Genomic DNA, 11,597 nt, shown 5'->3' with positions numbered 1-11,597 from the left:
GGATTGCCACTGTATTCATCCTTAGGTCGCTGTGCATAGCGCCTGTATAATGTGAGTCGTGGCGCTTAATCAGATGAATTTGTTCGCAAAGAGAAATTCTCCCTCAGCCACCGTGTGGTGCGCGGGACCGGTACCACATATAACAATGAACTCGATATGTGTGTGTTTAAAAGGTTTCCTCAAGGAGGGAAGGGTGTCTCAGCTGGCACGAGAGCGCTGTGCATTCCGATTCTGCTCCGTGCCGGGTGGAGCCCCCCCACCCCTCGGTGTAAACAGCACCCCGCTGCGCCGCACACGCCCGGCTCTGCGGCCGCCCCTTGTCGTCACTGCCGGCGGGAGACCTTTGTGTGGAGCCGCGGCGAGGTGGGCCGGCTGCCATTGGTCAAGAGCCGAGCTCAGCCTCTTCCTGGTCCGCGCCGGTGCATGTTATTCATGAGGCCGCCTGCGGTGTGAGGGGCCTGTCGCCTCTTCGGGAAGGAGGCTCCGCCGCTGTCAGTGCCCAGGCCCCGCCGGGGGATGGCCATGTCTGTCAGCGCCGATGACGAGGAATACAATTCGGAGCTGGAGCAGGTGAGAGGCGGCCCGGCCTCTTTGTCCCTGAGCTGTGCGGGACGGCGTGAGACAGCGCTGCCGGCGGGGGTTTACTAGAAAGCTTCCGGGATGTGTGAGCGAGGGGGGGGGGTCGTGGGGAAGCATGAGGCACCATTGCATTCTCCATGACCTGCCTGTGCGGGACACTACCAGAGAACCGGCTGCCTTCAGACCAGAAGCCCCGCATGGGCAAGGCGGCGTTCAACCAGCAGCTCTGGTAACCATGTGTGCCTCGCTGCGCTATGAGCACTCGGGTTGTGTATCATGCAGGCTCCTTAACCTGAATGATTTAGCTGCATTGAGTGCACAGGCATGTACCACTGTGCATTGTTTACAAACGAAGCGGTTGCATGGGATGAAGTGGCGTACTTTATCAGTGCTGGAAAAGAGTGAGAGAGAAAAATGATGGAGGGGACAGTGAGGCAGGCCCTCCCAAGCAAACCTGTACATTGTTAACATAAAGGACTCTTCTTTGCCATTTCTAAACGCTTGACACTACTGTTTATTTCCAGTGAAAACGAGGCTGCCTAGGTCGCTTACACGTCCCGGCTTGTCTTTCTAAGAGTGTAGTTGAGTGGTTCAGTCTCAGCTGCTATAAATTGCTTTGTTAAACGATTTCCACATTTTCTAGGCTTAATGATTTCTTTGTCTCATTTTGAGGTGGTGTTGGCGCAATTAAAGGGTGAAGAAGGAAAATAAGGTTGCAGACTTGGTTCACAAGATGAACTGTTAAAGTAAACACTGCATTTCAATGGATTTTTATGTATAGAAGAGTTGTCTCGATGGGGTATGATTTGGCAGCGGAGAGATCTTATGTTTCTTAGTGTGGGGGCTTGAACCCGCCCCTCTTCTCCATTGGCGGGCTTCCTAAACGGAGGCCTGACATTGGAGGAGAGGGGCGTCACTCAGTTCAAGACGGGATTCGGGGGTGTGTTTTTGGTGTTCTTTCTCTCCCTGACATCATCGGCAGAGAGCAGCCCCTCATCACGCTGCCTGCATGCTCAAGTCAGCTCTCTGATTGGTGTACCTTATTAACCAATCAGAGGGCCGACTGGCGTGGGCAGGCAGCGTGAGCAGACTCTGCCTCCTCTCCACACAGTGCAGCCCGGCCCAGGTACAGAGGGGGAACTAAAAACACAGTATCTCTTTTCACATTTGTCATTTCCAGTGCGGTGAGTTTCCTTTCAGGCATGTACTTGTTGTTATTCTCCATTCAAAGACATCTGCAGTAGTTACTAGGTGATTTGTTTCTTTTCCAACCTCTTTGAAAATGGTAGTCAGCTTTACAGCATTATTCTGCATTTCCGTTCCAATACTTTGCAAGATGTCGCCATGTTTCAGTAGCGTATAGTCCTATGTTTGCATCGGTTAAATTGCACGGTGGAACTACTATTCCCAACATGTTCAAAGGAAGTAGGCCTCTTGCATGGTGAGTAGTCAGTTGTTCGCTGCTTCCATTGGTGTGCCAGGCGGGGCGACACTCATTTCCCATCATGCTTAGTGGTTGTTGCCGGAACATGGTGGCGCTCGGGCTTTGAATGGAACGTTGTTCCAACGGAGAGAGGTGAGGAGACAACGAAGCGACAGAGTAAAGTTAGAAGTGTCCTGGACTAAGGGGGGACGCTTGCTCACAGCTAAAAGGAAAGATAAATGAATCGGGGAATTATAGTTGGCAGTTTTTTTTAAGTGGAAACAGAGAAGTCCAGCATTTGGGTGATAATCGCAGTTAAAAGTATTACTGCCTAGAAGTGCTGGTAGATTCCCATTCAGGTTAAACATTTGAAGGTACCCCAGTGCCTAAGAGCACCTCTCCTGTTAAAACACAGGTAAGTGGTGTCAAAGGATATCTAACGTTCAAAAACATTTTGTAATCAACTAAGCCATGGAAATACCTGTACACCCATCCATGTTATAATATGGTATTCTATTGAATGGAGGTTGGATAGGGATAAATGACGAGCTAATTGTCCCTGTTTAGGAGGGAGGTTTCAGATTTCTAAGTATTTGCCTACGCCTGACATGTACTGGTGATTCGTCCTGCATAGGTTTCTTACTTGGGGAAAATGTATCCAAACTATATTTAGTGAATGGTTTGAGGCTGTACGTTAACTTTACATAGGTGTTTCATAAAGAAAGACAGTCTGGGCCTTGCAACTTTCCAATACAACCCATGTTAATGTAGAGTGTCTAGTGGGGCTGCTCAGCCTGGTAGTTCACAGTGGACTTTGGATATTGCAGGTTTCTGCCTGAGGGAACTTGAGTTGAGCTGTATATCGTGCAGGTGTTGTGTTTTTTTAACTGTTATATATATTCTGGCGTGTGTGTTGGGCTCTGTGTGTGTGTGTGTGTTGGGCTCTGTGTGTGTGTTTGGCTCTGTGTGTGTATATTGGGCTGTGTGTGTGTGTTGGGCTGTGCGTGTGTGTATTGGGCTGTGTGTGTGTGTTGGGCTCTGTGTGTGTGTGTTGGGCTCTGTGTGTGTGTGTTGGGCTCTGTGTGTGTGTTGGGCTCTGTGTGTGTGTTGGGCTCTGTCTGTGTATTGGGCTCTGTGTGTGTGTGTTAGGCTCTGTGTGTGTGTGTGTTGGGCTGTGTGTGTGTGTGTATGTATGTGTGTTGGGCTGTGTGTGTGTGTGTGTTGAGCTCTGTGAGTGTTGGGCTCTGTCTGTTGGGCTCTGTGTGTGTGTGTGTGGCTCTGTGTGTGTGGCTCTGTGTGTGTGTGGGTGCAAATGCAATAGGTCTCACATTTGCGAGAGATTAAGCTATTGGCATTGTAAATGACAATGCCATTTATTTATCGGTTTTCAAAGCCAACACATAAATAAAAATGTTGTCATTTACAATGCCAATAGCTCTAACTTTTGCAAAGGCAAGACCGTTGCATTGTAAATGCTTGTTCCTTCGGTTTGCAGAGGAGCGACCAATTAGAGGGAGGTCAAGGGTGGAACTTTTTTAAAGTATGCGGTTATGTGGGGTAGCGGCACTGCCCGAGTGCGATGTTGTCTGCTAGCTACAGCCTTCTTGTGTAGGGAGGGAGGAACTGTGCTTGAGCATGGGCCTCCACGTGCGAGTTGAGGAGTTCCTAGTAGCTGCCCACATATGCAAAGAGTGCTTGCACTGGAAGTTCAACGTGGCCCCTCTTATTTTGCTTGTGTTTGGGACGTGAATTTTATTAATTTATGGGGTATCCCATGGACTACTCATCTCCTTTGGAAAAGCAGGTTGGGCTCTTCTCATTGGCAGGCATTTGAAAGTGGTCCATTTCTGAAGAACGGCGTGACTCTTAATTTCAGCACTATGACGTATATTGATCGCCACTCTATCAGCCTTCTGCCGCCGATTTCTCCTTTTGTTTGCTTGCTTTAGACTGGAGGTGGGGCGCTTGATCAGTGAGTGTGGCGAGTGGTGCTGCATTTACGGTTACGATTACATGGCCGTCTAGTAATTTCCAATCGGGTACTGGGAAAACAAGTACAGGTCCATCTGGAGCCTGACCGGGCGGCAACGACTGGTTGCACCAGAGGTAATGCTGCCAAGGGCATGGGTCTATGCACGTATGGCCCAACTTTATAGGATCTGGCGACTCTGTGAGCAGATACAGCCACTGCGGGAAGCTGGTGCTCCCTTTCCAAGACGTTCTTCCCTTGATGGAGGAGAGGACAGCAGATAACTTCTTGCCATTCTGCTTCCTGTCTTTTAAATCATCGTTGAGGGAGACATGAGTACAGTAGTTAATTATGTTGTCTTTGCCCGGTTTGGTTTTCAGCCTCATGCTGGGTGTCTTCGGACCAAGCTGTCCTGTGGCTGCCAGAAACCGGTCCTGGGAAGCTTGATTCCGGTCCATTTGCCACTGGATTCAAGCAAGCCTGGCGGAAGACGGCTGTAATGCCAGAAACCGGTCCTGGGAAGCTTGATTCTGGGCCAGGGAAGACATGGCTTGGCAGTTCGGGCTAGACTGTTCCCATGGGGCACAGGGTCAGACTAATTTGCGTACGGCCATGTCTGAACTGGGGTGGCGGAGTGAGCTAAAGAACGGTGATAGATTAAACCCAGATCAGTTGACTGGGGGTGAGTGTTTGTATTGTCAACGCTCCGTCCATCATCCCCTTTGGTTTTTCTTTGTTCGCCCTAAGTCGGCAGGGTATGCTCAGACGTGAGTCCCTTGCTCACTTTGCCACTGGATTCAAGCAAGCCCGGCTGAAGACGGCTGTAATTCCAGAAACCGGTCCTGGGAAGCTTGATTCCGGTCCAGGGAAGACATGGCTTGGCAGTTCGGGCGGGACTGTTCCCATGAGGCACAGGGTCAGACTAATTTGCGTACGGCCATGTCTGAACTGGGGTGGCGGAGTGAGCTAAAGAACGGTGATAGATTAAACCCAGATCAGTTGACTGGGGGTGAGTGTTTGTATTGTCAACGCTCCGTCCATCATCCCCTTTGGTTTTTCTTTGTTCGCCCTAAGTCGGCAGGGTATGCTCAGACGTGAGTCCCTTGCTCACTTTGCCACTGGATTCAAGCAAGCCCGGCTGAAGACGGCTGTAATTCCAGAAACCGGTCCTGGGAAGCTTGATTCCGGTCCAGGGAAGACATGGCTTGGCAGTTCAGGCGGGACTGTTCCCATGAGGCACAGGGTCAGACTGATTTGCATACGGCCATGTCTGAACTGGGGTGGCGGAGTGAGCTAAATAACGGTGATGGATTAAACCCAGATCAGTTGACTGGGGGTGAGTGTTTGTATTGTCAACGCTCCGTCCATCATCCCCTTTGGTTTTTCTTTGTTCACCCTAAGTTGGCAGGGTATGCTCAGACGTGAGTCCCTTGCTCACTTTGCCACTGGATTCAAGCAAGCCCAGCTGAAGACGGCTGTAATGCCAGAAACCAGTCCTGGGAAGCTTGATTCCGGTCCAGGGAAGACATGGCTTGGCAGTTCGGGCTGGACTGTTCCCATGAGCCACAGGGTCAGACTGATTTGCATATGGCCATGTCTGAACTGGGGTGGCGGAGTGAGCTAAAGAACGGTGATGGATTAAACCCAGATCAGTTGACTGGGGGTGAGTATTTGTATTGTCAACGCTCCGTCCATCACCCCCTTTGGTTTTTCTTTGCTCGCCCTAAGTTGGCAGGGTATGCTCAGACGTGAGTCCCTTGCTCACTTTGCCACTGGATTCAAGCAAGCCCGGCTGAAGACGGCTGTAATGCCAGAAACCGGTCCGGGGAAGCATGATTCCGGTCCAGGAAAGACATGGCTTGGCAGTTCAGGCTGGACTGTTCCCATGAGGCACAGGGTCAGACTGATTTGCATATGGCCATGTCTGAACTGGGGTGGCGGAGTGAGCTAAAGAACGGTGATGGATTAAACCCATATCAGTTGTCTGGGGGTGAGTGTTTGTATTGTCAACGCTCCGTCCATCATCTCCTTCGGTTTTTCTTTGACCCTGCGCAGTGGAGCTCAGCAGAGCATGCTTTCAGTTGTGTGGTGTCTGCCACAGAGTATTCAAAAGTGAATCAGTGCGGCAATCATTTTTATGGGCGAAATTTTTTTTTTTTACCCAAAGGTGTCAGTGCGCTTTTCAAAAAAGGGCCAGTTACGTTACATAGCCTTCAGAGTACAGGGGTACATTTAAGAGACACGCATGAATGCTCTAATGCACATATAAATGATAGTAAGCTCAATAGTTTGATACATATACCCGTAGATGTCACATATTTACAAGTTGCAAATTAACTCAAGCATAGATACTAGCATGCTATGTGTATGTATCCCCCCAGGAAGGGCATTAAGGGGAGTGTTAACGTTACTAAATTTAGCTAGTAGTGTTGTTTAAATCAGACAGTTCTTTAATCCCTCCACCTGAATATACCCAGGGTGGATCAAATCTTGACCCATAGGCAAAGCCACAACATTTGCCCAGCAGCAACTTACGTGCTGCAGTGGGGTTGTAATACTGATAGCTTTATAAACTCATTTGGGCAGATTGCAGCACGGTCGGTAGTCGCCTTACTGTGCAAAACACCTTTGTACTTGTAATGCCTCACATAAGACCAGGGAATCCAGTTTCCTGGGCGAACAAAGGGGCAGACATTTCTCTAGCCTTCCTCAAGGTTTATTTACACGCCACCCTGGCATATTTCAGCTTTGGTGAAGACAGTGCATATGGGGGCAAGGGTAATGTTCTGCATTGGTAGGCTGGCAAGCTCATATGAAATACATGCACCCATTGTCAGCAGACCAAGCACGGGTAAATAGTATTCATTCCCGTTTGGCATGACTATGAACTCAGTCGTGTGGGTTGGGGTTTGTGTGAGGTTCTACCTAAGGGTTGTTGTCCTTCAGTGAGGTAATAGGATGCGTTTTAAGTCCTGCAACATGCAACCACCGCAAGGGCCCAGGCTTGCTGTAGGTGCATGGTTATGAGCGGTTTTATATATATATGGATGCAATGACAGAGGAGGGTGAACCGTGCGGCACGAATTGCGATTCATTCAGCATAATGTTTTAACTCAATGATCAAGACAGAGAAACTGTGCAGGTCTGAATAATCAGGCCGCAGCATGGCACCTTAGAATAATTCTATACCTGCAGGTGGCATATTTGAATAGGTGCAGGCTAATCATGCCGTCTAACATTGTGGTATCTGGTTTTTCCCGCCCTCCACTCCTCGCTATTCTCTGAGTGGATCTGCAAGTAAACCATGTGGTAGATACAGGACGAAGAGCCTGAAGGGGGTGGCACGCAATGCCAGGAAAAGTTTCCAGCTTACGTTTTAACCCTACGCCATGATAGTCTCATCGTTCAGGTCACAATCATGAGGCCCCCGGGTATCTTGACTAGGTACCTTTTAGCGTACAGAGGGCACACATGCCAGCCAGAGGGGAGTGACTGGTACGAAGAGGAATATACTTTATCAATCTATACTTCTTGTAATTTTGAAGGTACCTAGGCCTATTTTCTGTCTTGCTCCTGTACATTATTCGTCCCCCGCTCCCTCAGAGCTGGGTGTAACAGATTGTACCGTTCCCAGATGCACTGCGCCAAGCTGCCCCAGGGTCCCTCTTAGGACTCAGCTGGCTATCTTACTACAGAAATGGGGATATCAAACAGTTGGCATCATTGTACCCACTCACATTTTACATCTGGCCTTGAGAACGTGCAACAAGGAGATAGGGTCTTTCAAACTGTGCCTTTAATTTTATTTTATGACTGTTATATTTGAAAGAGATTCTTCTATTTTGCATTACCTCAATTGTGTGTCCTGCAATCTAAGTGCTTGGTCAGGCGTTGCTTTCCTGTACAAACGGTCTACAGATTTCCACTCTAGGGTAACCACAATATCTTCAGCAATTTTAAACATTACTGGTCAAGTGTGGCGAGTAGTGGTTTGCAACAAGACACCTGCAGCAGTGAGTTCTGCTATGCGGCAAGGAGACAAAGGGGAATAGGACTGGCAGGTCCGGCCGGGTGCCTGCCACATAGCCACTACGCTCAGGTTGTTCATGGTGAATTCTAAGGACATAGGAGGGGTCATGGCAAAGTAAACCTGGACCGATTCACTTGCTGGGGGTGGTGGTGCTGGTCCCTACCTCTTTTCACAGGATCCCCTCTGCCGGGTCTACCTAACGATCATCCCAATCAGCAAGTAGTACTGCAAGAATTTGAACAGGGTCAAACAGGCAGAGGACTGACTTGGGATGGCACAAAAGACAATTCCCCTAGGGTACTGGATCATGCAGCAACATTGCTTCATCACAGTTGTATCAACAATTGGAGAAGGAGTCAACCTGTGGCCAGTTAACGGGATCGTCCCTCAGTATAACCAGGGTGTGCACTGGTACTAGGGTGATGCGGGGGACAGGTTGCAAGCATGCGCTGAGGGATGGGTCCTTTGACTTCATCCATATATGAACATGGGTAATTTCAGTCTAAGGAACGACTGCATGACCCCCGGGTGCCGGGGAGGGTTTTCTAGGTGGCAACCTTCCCGAATATTGCACATGATGGAGACTATTTAAGCGACTGGCATAAAGCTGTAAATTGGGAGCTAAAGGGACGGCATGCCAAGGGAGATATTCCCACCTGTTAGGCCGCCATGCAAGAAGACCATGGGCCTCATTAGGATGGAGGGCGGACTTGGCCCGCCCGCCCGCCATCCTATCGTAAAGAGGGACCACCCACCTAAAGGGCGGGGGACCCGATGTTGGCATTAGGATGCGCCCGCCACAGTGGTGGGCGCATCACTCATTTTTAACATTGTGGCGGGCGGTGCTCCCTGCACCGCCCGCCACAATGTTAAAAATGCGGTGCCTGCTGCTTCGTGTATGCAAATGCTGGGGGGTACCACAGGTACCCCCCGTGTGCACCCCCCACCACTCCTTCACTCTGGGGGCCCGCAGGGGGCCCCCAGAGTGAAGACCGCATGCCTTTCCATGGCGGCATCGCCGCCACGCAAAGGCATCAGATTGGGCCCATCATAATATGGCTGGCGGTGTCTGATAGACACCGCCACCATATTATTCCTTTTCTGCCCCGTCCGCAAGGCGACCGGGGCGGAAAAGCGGCAGACGGTCTTTCCGTCCGCCGAGGTCCACCCCGCCATACTAACATGGCAGGGGGAAATGAGTGTGGATGTCGGGCAGATTGCCCCCGCCAGGCTGGCGGTGGCTACGGCCAGCCTGGCGGGGGCAATCCGCCCGACATCGTAATGGGCCCCCATGTACCTAGGTCACTCACAACAGGCAGAGGTGCCCAGGGGAAGCGTGGGGGGGGCTGCACAGAACAGAACACTGCGCAGGTTAGATACCGGCAAATTGTGCCTGCACTACTGCACATGGCAAAGTAATTCACATGCGGGTATGGTGGTGGTGTTCCCTACCGCGTTTTTCAGGATCACTCCCTGTTGGGCTTATCTAATGATCATCTTAATGGGCTTTAAATGTACAGCCTCTCTGGTCTCTGCCATACTGTGAGTAGGTTAGCAATGGATTTTAATAAGTGCTGCAATGGCTCTCTAATGCGATAGTACAGCATCTAGCTTACCAGTGCTATTGTACCATCATTAGCACCATCAGCGGCTCACAGGGGTAGCAGTAAAGCTTCCTTTTATTTCACCTGGGATTGGAGCTCGTGATGTCATCAAACGTTGCTGAAACTGATTAGACAAAGACATACCTGTGATGGTGCAACGGGCACTCAGCGGTAGAACCAGCTAAGTTTCAACATAATCAGGTATACCGTCAGTAATAAACGTAAGGTCGTGGGCTGCACACGAATAGGCACTTTGTCAGCTGGGGCGTGAGTGTGCCATTTCCAAGAGAGTGCGGGTTGCCTTGTTAGTACTGATATCGAAGGGATGGAGCACTTATACGGGCAACTACCAGAGCACGTTTGCCAGTCATAGTTAAGGTTATATTGATTATATTATTGCCATGGTAACAGTTGCTTCAGTTAAGCAAAACTACCTTGGGAGTTGTCAGCGAACATTTGGACTACAATGTTGGTGGTTAGCCAGTTGGTGGGCCTTTTAGATGTGTGTTTCTAGCTCAGGCAGGTCCAAGTATGGGTTATAGTGCCTGAAGTCTGCCCTGGAATACAAGTTTACAGGCATGTGGAGCGGCAGAACTGAAAGGGGCATGGGTTCGAGCGCTGGTCACAGGTCCAGATCCTGGTAGGTCCACTTAACGTTTCAGCCTTCTGAGGTTCATAAAACGAGTACCATTGAGTTGAATAACGATAAACATGTGCTAAATCTTGGGCTGACAGCCATGCAGGGTGGAAATGGTCATCCAACCAGTGTGCTATGGGTCATAAGATTGGGCAAACCCCTGGGTTAAGCACAAATGGGCTGCAAAGTTTTAAAATGCACTTGCATTCCCAGTATTAAAAAAAAATACAATATAAAAAAAAGGGGCAGGTATTTAGACATATGGTTCCCCTCCAGGTCACACTGTCCTGTCTGCTCCCTGGTATACTCGCAGAAGTTTGGGAGGACAAGGCGTCACCTGGGGTGGTGACTGGCTGAATGCGATGGACATACTCCGACAAGTGCTATACACAGTTACTGGGTGAGAGGAAGTAAGGCGGGCTTGTTAACTCTTACTTCCACCCGCATTGGCACTCCTTGTCAGCAGTGGCGTAAATGGTATTGCTCTTCAGACAGGCATGTTAACATTGGACCAACACCAAACTAAGGGATTGCGGTGAATCTGCATCCTCCGGGCCGGCGGAAGCCACCGCCGGCCCGGAGGATGCAAATTCACCTGCTGCAGTGAATGAAAAGACCCCTGCCACATTAGGATAGCTAAGGGGTCCTTGGCGGACGGGAAGACCGTCCGCCACTTTTCCGCCACAGTCGGCGTCCGACCGTGGCGGAAAAGCTCTAATATGGTGGCATGTCTATCAGACACCACCAGCCATATTTATAGGAGTTTGTAGAGCGCCTGGTGACGCCTCCCGGCGTGTCCCCGCCGGGATGTGCTTCAGGACATGCCTTTCCGTGGCGGCAATGCCGCCACAGAAAGGCATATGGTCTTTTCTTTGGGGGCCCGTTGCAGGCCCCCAGGGTGAAGGGAGGGTGGGGGGTGCACATGGGGGGTACCTATGCTACCCCCTGCATTTGCATGCACAATGCGGCAGGCACCACGCGGTGCCTGCCGCTTTGTGCATGCAAATGCACAGTATGCATATTTAATTTTGCGGCGGTTGCTGCTTAAAGCAGCACCCGCCGCAATGTTAAATATATGGGATGTGACCGCCAGGGATTGGTGATCACCGATTGGCGACGGCCACTGTGCAATTTGGCTCATCAGGCGGGCAGGCAGCATAGGGGCTGGCCTGCCCTGGGATCGCCCGTAAGATAACCCACCATGTTGGCATATTGGTTATGCAAATAAACCTGCAGCAAATTTCTCCACTAAGAAGGTGCTGTGTGGTTTATTTATGTATGTTGCTGTATGAGAACGGATGAATGTTGCCGATATTGGCACTATGACCAATTCATTGTGTGCTACCTCTGTAGAT

This window comes from Lissotriton vulgaris, chromosome 9 (genome assembly GCF_964263255.1).
Source record: "Lissotriton vulgaris chromosome 9, aLisVul1.2, whole genome shotgun sequence".
Lineage (NCBI taxonomy): Eukaryota > Metazoa > Chordata > Amphibia > Caudata > Salamandridae > Lissotriton > Lissotriton vulgaris.
This window is presented reverse-complemented; position numbering follows the sequence as displayed.